The 13,812-nt window shown below is 40.3% G+C and overlaps 1 protein-coding gene across 5 annotated transcripts in view; it reads left to right on the top strand.

Moving 5' to 3' along the window:
- Positions 1 to 13,812, top strand: part of plce1 (phospholipase C, epsilon 1) — a 418,731-nt gene that overhangs the window by 107,872 nt on the left and 297,047 nt on the right. The gene's annotated exons all lie outside the window — the stretch shown is intronic.

Genomic DNA, 13,812 nt, shown 5'->3' with positions numbered 1-13,812 from the left:
GTCAGGAGTGTGATGGAATACTCCGCATTTGCCGGGATGAGCGCAGCTCCCATAATACTCAAAAAGCTGGACACCATCCAGGACAAAGCAGTCTGCTTGATTGGCACCACATCCACAAACATTCACTCCCTCCATCACCGATGCACAGTAGCAGTAGTGTGCACCATCTATAAGATGCATTGCAGGAATTCACTAAGGCTCCTTCGACAGCACTTTCCAAACCCATGGTCCCACCATCTAGAAGGACAAGGGCAGCAGATAGATGGGAACACCACCACCTGGAAGTTCCCTTCCAAGTCACTCGCCATCCTGACTTGGAAATATATTGCCATTCCTGCACTATGGCTGAGTCAAAATCCTGGAATCCCTTCCTAACAGCACTGTGGGTGTACCTACACCACATGGACTGCAGCGGTTCAAGAAGGCAGCTCACCACCATCTTCTGAAGGGCAACTAGGGATGGGCAATAAATGCTGGCCCAGCCAGTGAAGCCCACATCCCATGAATGAGATTAAAAAAAATACAACCCATGGTGGAGAATGAACTAAAAGCAGAAGGCCACAAGGAAATGCTCAGCAGGTTCATCGGCTTCTGAGGAGCAAATAGACAAGTTAATGTGTTAAGTATAGACATTTCATGAGAATGTTCCATCAGAGTCTACACCTGAAACATGAACGAGTTTAAGTATTTCAGCATTATTCCCTGCTGTTTCAGATTTCCACATCTGTAATATTTTGCTTTTTGTCTCTATTGCTGAGGATGAATATTGCATTGCATGCTGTCAGTAAGCTGTTTTATTGGATTATGATTGTAGTATGTTGCTTGTGGGAGATGATCTTTGTTCATTTTTCAAGTTAAATGATTGTTGCAGTGACTTATTGAATGTGATTATTATTTTAGTATACAGATTTCACTCAGATCAGAGAAACAATGAGGGTGAAATATGTCTTACATGGTGATGTAACAGTACAGCGAATCAGCAGCCACTGTCCAATTACTACTTCCATGGACTTAATTGACTTGGGTGTAAAACAGGCTTAGTGCCTTTTTTGTGCTGGTGCCCAGCATGAATTCCATCCCCACTTTCCTTATTTGGTAGATTTGCATACAAACACAAGTATTGGCAATTGAATGAGACTGATAGTTACACTATGATAGCACACCAAGTAGTGAAAACCATTCTGAGGAAGCAAGAAAGTACTGATGTTATCATGCCATTCCTGAGTCCATAACCATTGTAAAAAAGGGTCGCAGATCTGGTCTGCTATATCACGGTACAGGTATTGTGTTACTGCATTATTAAACTGCCAGTTTCTGTGATTGATTTACTGTGTGTACAGGTTTGATTGAGCAAAGTGCTGAATTGTTTTCTGACCTTTAACAGTCCAGCAGAGGTTCCAGAACATTTGTGTCATGTTCCATGGAAATGTGTTTGTCTTTAATCAATATGTTCAGATGATTGAACAAATCATTGCTTATCTGCAAAGTATTATATGTACTGTTCTCTGGCAGAGTTGGGCAAGAACAACTGATCTGTGCTGGACTAATGTGTCACTAAGTTAGGCCTGAATTCTTGACTAGCTCTTGCATTCGATATTTTTCCTGTGTGGCATAGTTTCAGCATCAGTGCTACCAAGGTGCAAGAGTTAACAACAATTGAGGGTGGACTGATGCACAGCTGGCTTGAGCACCAGTGCACAGTGCCATAGGTTCAATGTCCCCATTTGGTGAACTCTGGGTTGGAAAGCTGACGATGAAACACAGAGGCCCCTTGCAGGAGGGGAGAAAATGGAGAAGACCGAATGCTAGCTGCTGTTAACGCACCTTCCAATAATCGGCTGAACAGTGATCTTGACGGAGATCTGGGAGCAGGTTGCCTTATTGCCTGTCCTCATGGTTATCCAGAAATGCAGGGCTTATCTTATGAGGAGAGATTGAGCAGTTTAGGCCTATACTCGCTAGAGTTTAGAAGGATGAAGGTGATCTAACTGTGGTATATAAGATGCTAAAGGGGATAGACAAAGTAGACGTGGAGCCATAGTTTTAAACTAAGGCGTGGTAGATTTAAATCAGAGATGAGGAGGAATTACTTTGCTCAAAGGGTCATGAATCTGTGGAGTTCACTACCTCAGTGTGCAGTGGATGCCAGGACGCTTGATAAATTTAAGGAGGAAATAGACAGATTTTTAATTAGTAACGGGTAGAGGGCGGGAAATTGGAGATGAGGCCAAAATGAGATCAGCCATGATCGTATTGAATGGCGGGGCAGGCTCGAGGGGCTGAATTGCCTACTCCTGCTCTTAGTTCTTACCTTCTTAATATAGAGGTGGTCTGGTGAGACCAAATGATATTTGAGATTATACAGAGGCATTCATACCTTCTTAATAACCAGCAAATTGTTCATGTTGATCTTGATGTAAGTTGATGTGTAATAAACATTAATCAGTTAAATACCATAAGCTGTCTTTAAAAATAGAAAATCTGCACACTGACTAAAGTTATGTCTTCCCCAATAGCAGTTTTCATATGACTAGTGACTTGTTCTTTCTTAAAATTGTGGTACTCGGCTTTTTCACTTAAATGCTATTAAGAATTGTTATGTAAACCTTAGAAGTATTTTAATAAACAGTTTATAGAAATGTTACAAAAGTAAACCTGGAACAAATAGAGTTGGGGAAAAATGTCTGTCTTTACAAATAACTTCCAAACCACTTCCAAACCAAAGAAGGAAGCGGGCAACTCATTATCGTTTAGCAACGATAAACAAGATACATATAGTTGGATATCCCCGGATATCCACAATAGGAAGAAGTCTTGATGAAGCAGGAATAGTGCGGATTACGACAGGCTTAAAGAAAGTTCTGGGAAACCAAGGGGATGATGTGAGTTGAACAGGTGGCAAAAGAAATGGGGAGAAGAGTCTCAACATCACAGGGAAGAAAGGAAACAACTGCGATGAAGCGCCCTTTGGGGCTGGCACAGGGAGTAACAGCACAGAGCAAATCAAGAAACACAATTAATAGTAAGCCTGTAACTGGGTCACAATGAAACGAGAGCCACTCATAACTTCAAGGGACCACCAAAACAGAACATTTTGACCATAACCTGGGCATTCTGCCACTCCTTTCTCTTAACAAAAGACAAGATTATTTCTAATTGGACTATCTGCCGTGATCTCTCTGGATTGCAGAGGCATAGCAGCCTGACAGCAAAATGCTGTGATATATCAGTGAATAGTTCTGATGTCCTAAACTCGAACATAAGAGGATTTCCATGGGTGCTCCAGCACTTAAGGGGGTAGGTTGGATTCAATTGTTAAGACCTGTGATCACCTTTGCTATATTCAAAATCATAACTTAATCTTTGTAGATTCCTGGAATACATTCATAAAATGTGCAAAAGGGTGCTGATATGGTCAAACATGGCCAGCATGTTAGAAAGTTGAAATTATCAGAAGTGCAGACAGTCTGGTGCTTGGCTGTACAGAACTAGGAAAAAATAATTGGGGTCCACCTGGCTGATTCCAAAATCTAACACTCTGAATTCCCCATAAATATCTACCCAACTCTCCCTTAAAACTATTTGCCTCTACTGGCTCCCAGGGCAGTCCGCTCCTCACATTCACCATCTACTGCATGAAATATTTACATATACACTGTCTGCAAGCATTCCTCCTTCTTAAGCTTCAGGCTATATCCTATGTTTTTTGCAATCTCAAGTTTTTTTAATTTACTTAATCCCTTGAATACCTTTCTTGAATCATCTCTACTTCAGAATAAACAATCCTAGACTTTCCCATCTCTCCTAATTAGCTCAGTTGCCTACTGCTGGGTCTCAATGACTGCACTTTTCTGCACTGCCTCCTATGCCTGAATATTTTTGCTGTAGTAACTCAATTATCATGTGGCTAAACCATGGTTTTATAGTGGATCATCATTATCTCTTGCTATTTGTGCTCTACCTCGCAACATCTCTAGATTCAGTTAGTTTTCTTATTATGGTTTGACAGTTGGTTTTCTGAACTATCCATAAATATCCCAGATATTTCTCCTGTGTATTTTTTTATTATTTCTGGAGTTATGAGCGTTGCTAGCAGTGATGGTGTTTATTCTCTACCTCCAGTTGCCCATGATGTTGGCCAGGTGTTGGTAATAGTCTTCTTGAACTGGTACAGTCTGTGGTGAAGCCACACTCCTAATGCTGTTAGTTAGGGAGTTCTAGTAGTCTTATGCCCATATCCTTGAGTCATTTCCTTTATATCCCCACTGTATATTTTACTTTTCTAATGTCATGACTTTTATTTATCCACATTAAATACCACTTGCCATTCATCAAAACCTCTTCCAAACCTCTCCTGAATGCAGTATGCTTGCAAACAATGTTAGACTTCTTCTTGCAGAAGAGTTCTAGGAATGGCCTCCAAACCTTTGTCTGAATTGTCCACATGAAAATGAGCCTTTCGCTTCTTGTGAAAGTGAGAAGGTGTGACTGGGCCCATAAAAAACTGATGCTTTTAAAAAAATTCTTTCTTTGAATGTGGGCATCGCTGGCAAGGACAACATTTGTTACCCATTCCTAATTGCCCTTGAGAGGGTGGTGGTGAGCTGCCTTCTTGAACTGCTGCAGTCTGTCTGGTGCAGGTACACCCACAGTGCTGTTAGGAAGGGACATCCAGGGTTTTGACCTCGCAATGGTGAAGGAACAGTATTATAGTTCCAAGTCAGGATGATGTGTGGCTTGGAAGGGAACATGCATGGTGTTCCCATGCATCTACTGCCTTTGTCCTTCTAGGTGATAGAGGTTGTAGGATTGGAAGGTACTGTCACAGTCCCTACCCCTTGAAAAACAAAAAGAAATACTTGAAGCAGCTCACCAGTAATTCAGAAATGAAAGTGTTACCGATATGGGGTAATCATGTACCAGAGACCTGCAGATTTAAAGATATACTGAAGAGACAATACAGGTGAAAGGCATCACCTCTGTACCTGTATCCTACAGGCAACAGGCAGCCCAGCTGCCAGTGATTGTTGGAAGAGGTGAACGACCAAGCCTTCTGGACCATGATTGGTTGAAAGAAATTAAACTCAACTGGTCAGAAATTTTTCAAGTCCAAACAGGAGGAATTCTTGAGTTATTAAAAAAGTATGACAGAGTATTCTGAGATGAGTTGGGAAAGATAAAAGGCCTACATGCTAAAATATACGTGGATTCGGAAGCAACACCCTGGTTCTTTAAGGCCAGACCTGTGCCTTACGCCCTAAAGGAGAAGGTGGATACAGAATTGTGCCGCTTAGAGAAGTTGGGAATAATCCAGCCAGTCCAATTTTCAGAATGGGCAGCACTCATAGTTGCTGTGATGAAACCAGATCAAACCATTCACATCTGCAGAGACTACAAATTAACTGTGAGCAAGGCTGCGAAATTAGACAAATATCCAATCGCAAGGATTGACGATCTGCACACTAAACTTGCAGGAGGAAGATCATATACTAATCTGGACATGAGCCATGCATACTGTCAGCTAGAGCTGGACAACACATCTGGAGGGTATGTCACCATAAACAGGCACATGGGCCTGTACCAATGTACACGCCTACCCTTTGCTGTGTCATCTGCCTGTGCGATTTTCCAAGAACCATGGAAAGCTTACTGCAAGGACTTCCCGAGTTATAGTGTACCTGGATAACATCCTTTTTTTAAAAATTCATTCATGGGATGTGGGCTTCGCTGGCTGGGCCAGTATTTATTGCCCAAGCCTAGTGGACCTTGAGAAGGTGGTGGTGAGCTGCCTTCTTGAACCGCTGCAGTCTTTGCGGTGTAGGTACACCCACAGTGCTTTTAGGGAGGGAGTTCCAGGATTTGACCCAGCAACTGTGAAGGAATGGCAATATATTTCCAAGTCAGGATGGTGAGTGACTTGGAGGGGAACTTTTAGGTGGTAGTGTTCCCATCTATCTGCTGCCCTTGTCCTTCTAGATGGTAGTAGTCATGGGTTAAGAGGTGCTGTCGAAGGACCATTGGTGAACTCAAAGGATCAATAGAAGCAGAACATTTGGCCAACCTAGAAGAGATTCTGAAGAGATTTTTGGAGGCTGGCGTACATTTGAAAAAAGAGAAGTGCACTTTCCAAGTGACGGAAGTCATGTATGTGGATCATCAAGTGGATGCCAAAGGGTTGCATCCACTAGAGGAGAAAGTAAGGGCAATTAAGGGGGTGCCCTCTCCTACCAACTTCACTGAGCTCATGTTTTTTGGGCATGATAAATTATTATGGTCACTTCTTGCCTAACTTAACTGCAGTGTTAGCTCTTTACACTTATTATTTAAGAGGAACAGAGGGTCTGGTAGGCACAGCAAGAAGCCTTCAGAAAAGTCAAGAAGCTTTTGCACTCATCATGTCTGTTAGTGCACTATGATCTGCCTATGGAATTGATACTCACCTGTGATGCATCTCCCTATGGAGTAGGAGCAGTATTGTCACACAAGATGGAAGATGGAACTGAAAGGCCAATAAGATATATATCCAGAACCCCTTGTGCAGCCAAGAAAGGATTCTCTCAAATTAAAAAAGAAGGCTTTTTGGTCATATTTGGAGTAAAGAAGTTCCATCTATATTTACATAGTTGATATTTCACCATAGTGTTAAATCACACTGTTGGGTTTATTTAGTGAAAATAAAGCAATCCCACCGATACCTCTGCTAGAATTCAAAGATGGGCTTTAATTTTGTCGGCATATGAATACACTTTATACACTGGCCAGGTATGCATATAGCAAATGCAGTGCTCTCAGCTGTCTCCCTTTGCCAGATAGAATTACACATCTTCCAGCACCTCAAGAAGTTGTACTTGTGTTGAATTTCCTGGACGACTCACTGGTCTGCGCGAAGCAGATAAAGAATTGGACAAACCATGATCCAATTTTATCAAGAGTCCGAGAACAGATATATTGCAAGGATGGTCAAATGTACAAGTCTCCAAAGAATTAAAACCATTCTATGTCCATAAAACTGAATTAATTTGTCAAGATGGTATCTTGTTGTGGGGAGCAAGAAGTTGTCGTCCCTTCACAAGGAAGGGAACCACTCTTGACAGAGATTCATGGTGCGCATCCAGGCATTTCGAAAATGAAGATGCTCACACAGAATTATACCTGGTGGCCAGTTATAGACAGTGATATAGAAAAAATGGTGAAACACTGTCTCCAGTGTCAGCAATAGCAGAAGTTGCCCATATCAGCCCCACTGCATTCATGTGATTGGCCTGGTCTACTCTGGGTTAGACTACATATAGACTATGTGGGCCCATTTTTAGGTACCATGTTTTTAGTGATCATCAGTGCACATTCAAAGTGGATGGATCTGTATGAAGTGAGTTCACCTACATCATGTGCATCTATTAAAAAGCTGTGCCAATGTTTTATGGCCTACCAGAAGTCATTGTTTCAGATGATGGCACTGCTTTCACTAATATGTAACTCGAGAGATTCATAAACCTAAAGGGGATTAAACACATCAGAACTGCACCATAACATCCCTCATCCAATGGGTTAGCAGAAAGAGCAGTACAAACTTTTAAAACAGGCATGAAGAAACTATCCAAAGGAACATTAGAAATAGGAATTTCAGGATTTCTTTTCAACTGTTGCATGACTGCTCATGCAACAATGGGTTCAACACCATCTGAATTACTAATGAGACGCCGCCTTCATACAAGATTGAGCCTAGTACTCCCTAATTTAGAGGGGAAGGTGGAGAAAAACCAGAGTAATCGGAAAGTGAATCATGATGTTCACAGTAAAGATTGAGAATTTAGTGTGGGAGAGAGTTTTTGTGCGAAACTTTGCAACTGGACCGAGAGGGATTTCTGGTATAATCGTCTCTGAATCAGGACCTTTTATCATACCAAGTGGAAGTGGAAAACAGGATTGTTAGGAAACACATGGATCATCTGAGAAGCAGAGAAACACTCCAACAATTAGTTACTCCACCTGAAATTGAAGTTGAAATCGAACCTTTGATCCCTAAGGTGCCAGATTGACAAAGAATAGACATACCTGATCTGATATTTCTGTTGAAGTAAATAACTCTGAATTGCCGGATGTCCCTGATGCTGCAGTTTCTGGTTAAGTCAATCCAATGGAAGAATCCCAAGTCGTAGAATTGCATCGCTCTACCTGAATCTGAAAACCTCCTCAAAGACTAAGTCTATAATTGCATGAACTGTATATAATTGTATATTATATGGGTTAAGATTTTTTATGTAAATAAGAGTGGTAAAACAAAATTAAAGGGGGAGGAATGTAGCAATTGTAAGTAAAGCTTTTCTTACTGTTACGGGGATCATGTGACTGTACAGATGAATCAGCCCTAAGTATGGGTAATCTTAGGGGTGGAGGTTTCTAGCCTAGGTCTTGGTACAAGCATGTAACATCATCAGGAGCTTTGTAAATAAAGTTTACTGTTTCTAACAAGAAACCTGTCTGGTACCCAAGTTTATTACAGTTTTCTTATTCTCAGGGTGAAATCCATTTAAATAATTTCCAGCAGCAAGCTTTGTGCAAGTTTAAAAGTAAAGGAGGTTACCCCGAATTTAAAACCTAGGATCTCACTCACCTACCTCTCTCCCACTCTCAAAGAAATTAGATACAGATGAAGGTAAAATAATATGGTTGCAATTTATAATTATCACTGCCTCTTTTGTGGCGGGCTTGTAGTTTCTTCAATGAAGTTGATGCTTTGGTTGAAGTGAAGGCCTTGTAAATCAGAGAATACTCAGTAAGCTGCAAAATGACCTCGTTAAATTTCCAGGAACTTAGTTCTCAGGTGAACTTGAGATTGGAAGAGGTTGGGCGGTGTCCTTCCCCCACTTTCAAGGTATTACTGTTTATTACCTTGGCTGCTTGGATGACTTGCAGCATGCTCCTCAGGGATCAAATAGAAAATATGGCTGTCTCATCACGTGACCATTATAAGTCCAAAGTCCTTTCCTAAATGAGGTGGGTGGTTAGTTCACTTATGCAACCTGTGTTTTGGATTTCACACCTTGAGAATTTGAGACAGCCAGTGTCTTTGCATTTGAAATACTCATTCAATCCATAATACGCTTTTGAATTAGATTCAGGAAAGGGCATTGAGTCAACATCAGGCTGGGAGGTTCCTTTTCTTTCTTGAGACGGGACTGGTTTCAATCCACAAAAAAGTCAGGTGATCTTTGGGTAGGCATCCTTTTGTGATCAGTTTTTAAAATATAAAAATTAGTTTGAAGGTCAGACTATATTGTGATATGACAAATGGGTAAGCTGTAACTTTTTCTGGTGAGGCTACTGCATATATATTAGTTAAATACAGGAACTTCTTCACACCATTCTATATATTTCAAAGGCGGGTTTCTCTGAGTTACGATTCTCACACAGCATCGGAAGGACCAGGGCATCTCAGATAACAACTTCTTAAATCTTGTGTGTATAGTTACCAGACATTACATGTTAATAACAGTGAGTGCTGATCAATGTGCTTGCTAACAGTTTTTTTGTTGTGTGCAATCTGTTCACTTCAATGTGCAGCACCTTTAAACTTTTTTGTGCCAGTCCACGCACGCACAGTATCTTAAAAGGAACACCTTGTGAATAACCTGCATGCTACCTTTCCTCTAAGCTGCATGTCCACGCATGCAAGCAGTTTAGAGGGAACAGTGGCATTGCTAGCCACACTGTTATTCCTACTGCAAAATTTGGCATTATTGCCAGTCCACTCAATCTTTCAGATATTGGTCATTAAGATGGCAGACCAAAAATATTGGGTATAATTTTCACCATTACTGATTGGGCAATGACCTGATGGAGCAGATCTGCCCTCTGTTGTAGAACCTGCCTGATTTTCAACCTGATTGAAGTCAGTAGGATTAACCTAATGTTAGGATTCCACCATGGAGAGATTCCTGCTTGGCTGGTCAAGGCAAAAATGATTCCAAAATTATATTCTTACCATTCACATACCTCGTTAGACATTTTTAATGAGACCTTATAAACAACCAGTATACCAGTCATTTGAAAATCCTGAAGACAAGAAGCCGCATGAAAAGAACTTTTAGGCAAGTGTAAAATGTTCCTGTATCTATGGACTTCTAATCAATCTTTGTAACCTGCTTTCCCAGTATTCAATGGAAGCCTATTGACTACTGCTGTTCCCATCACCCTTTGAAACTATCCAAATAAATGAAAGGCAGTGATTCTTTGTGAAATGCAGCTCAATAGATTACAATTCTTCAGCTTCAGTGCATACTGCATCCATCAAGAATGTCAGCCAACAGTTAGGAAAGCTCAAATTGTGCATATAAACCAAATAAACCCATTTCCTATCCTAGTAAATCAGTCAGTTTTCAGAGAGGATTAATTACTAGAAACTGAACCTTGTGTCCTGCTGCCAGAAAAATAAATGTGGCAGTGAGAAAAACATTAACCTGTCTTCAATAACTTCTACCAGTGTCTCTCTTTCTGTCTCCCTCTCTTTGTCTGTCTTGCTTTTTTTTCTCTTTCTCATGCTCTTTTTCTGTCTGAATGTCTCTCTTTTTCTCTTTCTCTCCTCTTGCTCTCTCTGTTTTCCCACCCCACTATAAAAAATGGCCTGTTAATCCACTAAAATTGCATTTTTAGTGTCATGGCACTGCAAACCTTAGCCGAAATTTACCTAGAGATTCCTTTGTCTTCACTGCTGAGGAGTTTTCCCCAACAACGTACATCAGTTTATTGCCTATACTTCAGTATTACTTTTGGGTATTTTTCTGTGGACATTCTTACTTAAGCCTGACCATTGTTTTATTCCTCTGCGACATTGGAACCCCATTGTGATCATCCCAGAAGTGTCACGCGAGTCTATTTTTTGGGTTTTTTTCTCTCCGTTATCACTGGCCCTGAACACACACTATCCAACCCAGGGCCTCTACCAGAAGGACAATCCTTCTTTAGTGCTTTGCAATATTAATAAATGTTATGGAACTAAATGCCACCTTTTAAATTATTGATTTTTTTTTGGTTCAGTGCTAAACATGTGATTTTTTTTCTGAAATGATAAGCATTGGACTACAGTTTGAATTTTGCATCATTCTATATGTGCATCTTCTGTCACTGTCTAATGCAGTGTGTATTGTTCCTGATTATACGTCACCCATCCCAGGCTGTGCACCTGCAGTGTTAATATTTATACAAACCCTACTCAGTCTTGGTTACTCGGACTGCAACACAGTCCTCAACCCAGAGACCTGTGCTGGGAGAAGATGTCAGTAAGCATGATTGATTAACAGGTAAGAAGCCCTTTCTTGGTTTAAAAAGTGCTTTTAAATGCTTTTAATTGAATTCTGAGTCTTTGTGCCAATTTAAATCAAAGCTTCCCCCATAGATAGTGACATTTAATTAGCAAGCAGCAGCTGTTACGCGGATAAGCTGATATCTGCAAGTTGAAATATTTGTTTGTGAAGCATACTCCTAGCAGGAAAGGGTTTAGGGAAAGTGCTGGCTGAGCTTTTTCTGAAGGATCATTATTGTTTGCAAAGGATGCATTTAATCATCCTAAAGTAAAGGGAGCACCAATTCAGATAAAGGAAAGACATCTTAAATGAATCCCATTTTTCAGCAAAATACATTCAAAATAATAAGCGTTTCCTGGGTATAACAAAATAAATCCCAGCAAAGTCCATACACATGACAAGCAAATCTTGGGCCTCTCAACACTGTGATTTACAAGAGGTTAATAGCCAGTTTCTGGGGATGGGGGGATGGGCTGCCCTTTTTTTTGCTGGTTCTTTTTTGCATGTTTATAGACAAATTATCATGGTGAGAATAGACCTTCCTCTGGTCATGTTGCTTTAAGTTCCACTCATGGGCATTTCTTTTGTGTGTCAAATTTGAAATAAAGCCGAAGCAGGAATTGATTTTTTTAGTGGCCGCTGCTGGTTTAGTGATCCAATTTTCCACACAGCCGCTGCATTCGGATAGTTTCTATTAGCTATTGCTGATTGATATATAACTTTTCCCTGGATGTATCAGAAATGGTAGAAAAGATGATTATTTTTTTGTAGGATTTAAAATATTCCAAAATACAGCAATGTTGTGTGTGTGTGTGAGGGAGAGTGAGAGAGTGGTGTTGGACAAATTACAACCACCATCAGATCTCTCACACAGTTAGACTCCGGAAATCTGGGCAGTTGGATTCTGCAACATTAACAGCTGCCTTGGAGAAATCTATGCTCAGAAAATAGAGCTGAATTGAATAATTCAAACATAAATCAAAAAAACACGCACTCTTCCAGCTGCTAGTTTGAAATCAGTTAGGATCTGGCTTTAATTAACATTCTGTCCATATAAATGGCCCATTCATAGTAATATTCCTCTACATGGTCCATAATTCTTTGTGTGATGCCAAATGTGTGAACATGATACAGATGTACTGTACAAAGTAACGCATTACAAACTCTATATTCATCCAGCCAAATGCTGTCAAATTGCAATGCTTTTTGTAAATGGCACGAAAGGCAACTTGTGCATTAGGTGGAGCTATCCCTTTGACAAGATATGATTTTGCTTTCTGTTTATTCAATTGCATAAATTATATAAATATCCAAGATTTGCTGTTACCATACAATTAAACACTCTTATCAAACTCAAAGGATTATAAAGAACATTAATTAATTCTAACTTTTTTTAATGCATGACTTAAGGAAAGATTGTTTCAAATAGTGACAATGCCAGTTAAGGTAGTGAACCTGTGAAAGGGCTCCATTAATAGACCTTCCACACAGTTGGATTCCCACTAGATACCAGCACAATTGGCAGAAAGATAAGAAAAGATAATTGCATATTAAAATTAATGATGAACTCAGGCTGATGGCCCTCTTGTGATCAGCTGATATAGCACTAAGCCTTACTGCTAAGAGGTTCACACTCAATTCCTGCATCCCCCCCAACCTGTGCTGAGTTCACCAATTTCAGCTGAGGCAGAAATAGGCCCCAATGTCCTAGGAATTCTGGATCCCCATAACTACTCAGTGACACCTTCATTTATTGAAAGATGTGATGAGATGTGGTACCAAAGGGCTGCTGGTGCCCCATGTAACATGGTACGTCAAGAGACAATGTCTTCAGGAATCTGGGGTAGATTTATATATGCAGAAGGAAAATTAGCATACCCAATTTAGCCAAACTAAAGTTATTGCAGCGCCCTGCACAATCTTGTTATGACAATGGAAAGTGCACTAATAACTAATAACTTAATGGGACAATAGTTGACATTAAATAAAAGCACTCCACTGAACTTGCCCAAACTGATGATTCTAAAGAAGAATTTGAAAATTAAATTTCAAACTTCTGAACATTGGAAGCATTATTGTGGAGTGTTCTGGAGTAGAATTGGAAAAATATAGAGAAGCTTAAAACACAGAAGTTAGAGAATAAACCTGAGGAAGGAACATTTTTTTATTCTCTACTTTTCGTCTCCTCCAAGAATAGAATATATAGTACCACTGGGGGCAGCAATTTTACAGTAATTGGGGGAAAGTGGTCAAACCCTAATTGTGAGCCTGGTAGTGAGTGTTGCTCAGCAATCCAGCTATTGAAGTCATTTAGCTAAACCTAATTCTACCCTCTCCTCCCATCAACACACTTGCACTTTAATCAGCCATTATTGGACTATAATGAGGTACAGGAACTTTTGCTCATTATATGCATTTCCCCACCTTTGGGAGATTGAGGCCTGTAGCATCATTTTCACTAATGTCTTGATCAAAGTAAGACCTTCCAGTTATGGCTCACTGTGTAGTA

Source organism: Carcharodon carcharias, chromosome 17 (assembly GCF_017639515.1).
Source record: "Carcharodon carcharias isolate sCarCar2 chromosome 17, sCarCar2.pri, whole genome shotgun sequence".
Classification (NCBI taxonomy): Eukaryota; Metazoa; Chordata; class Chondrichthyes; order Lamniformes; family Lamnidae; genus Carcharodon; species Carcharodon carcharias.
This window is presented reverse-complemented; position numbering and strand designations above follow the sequence as displayed.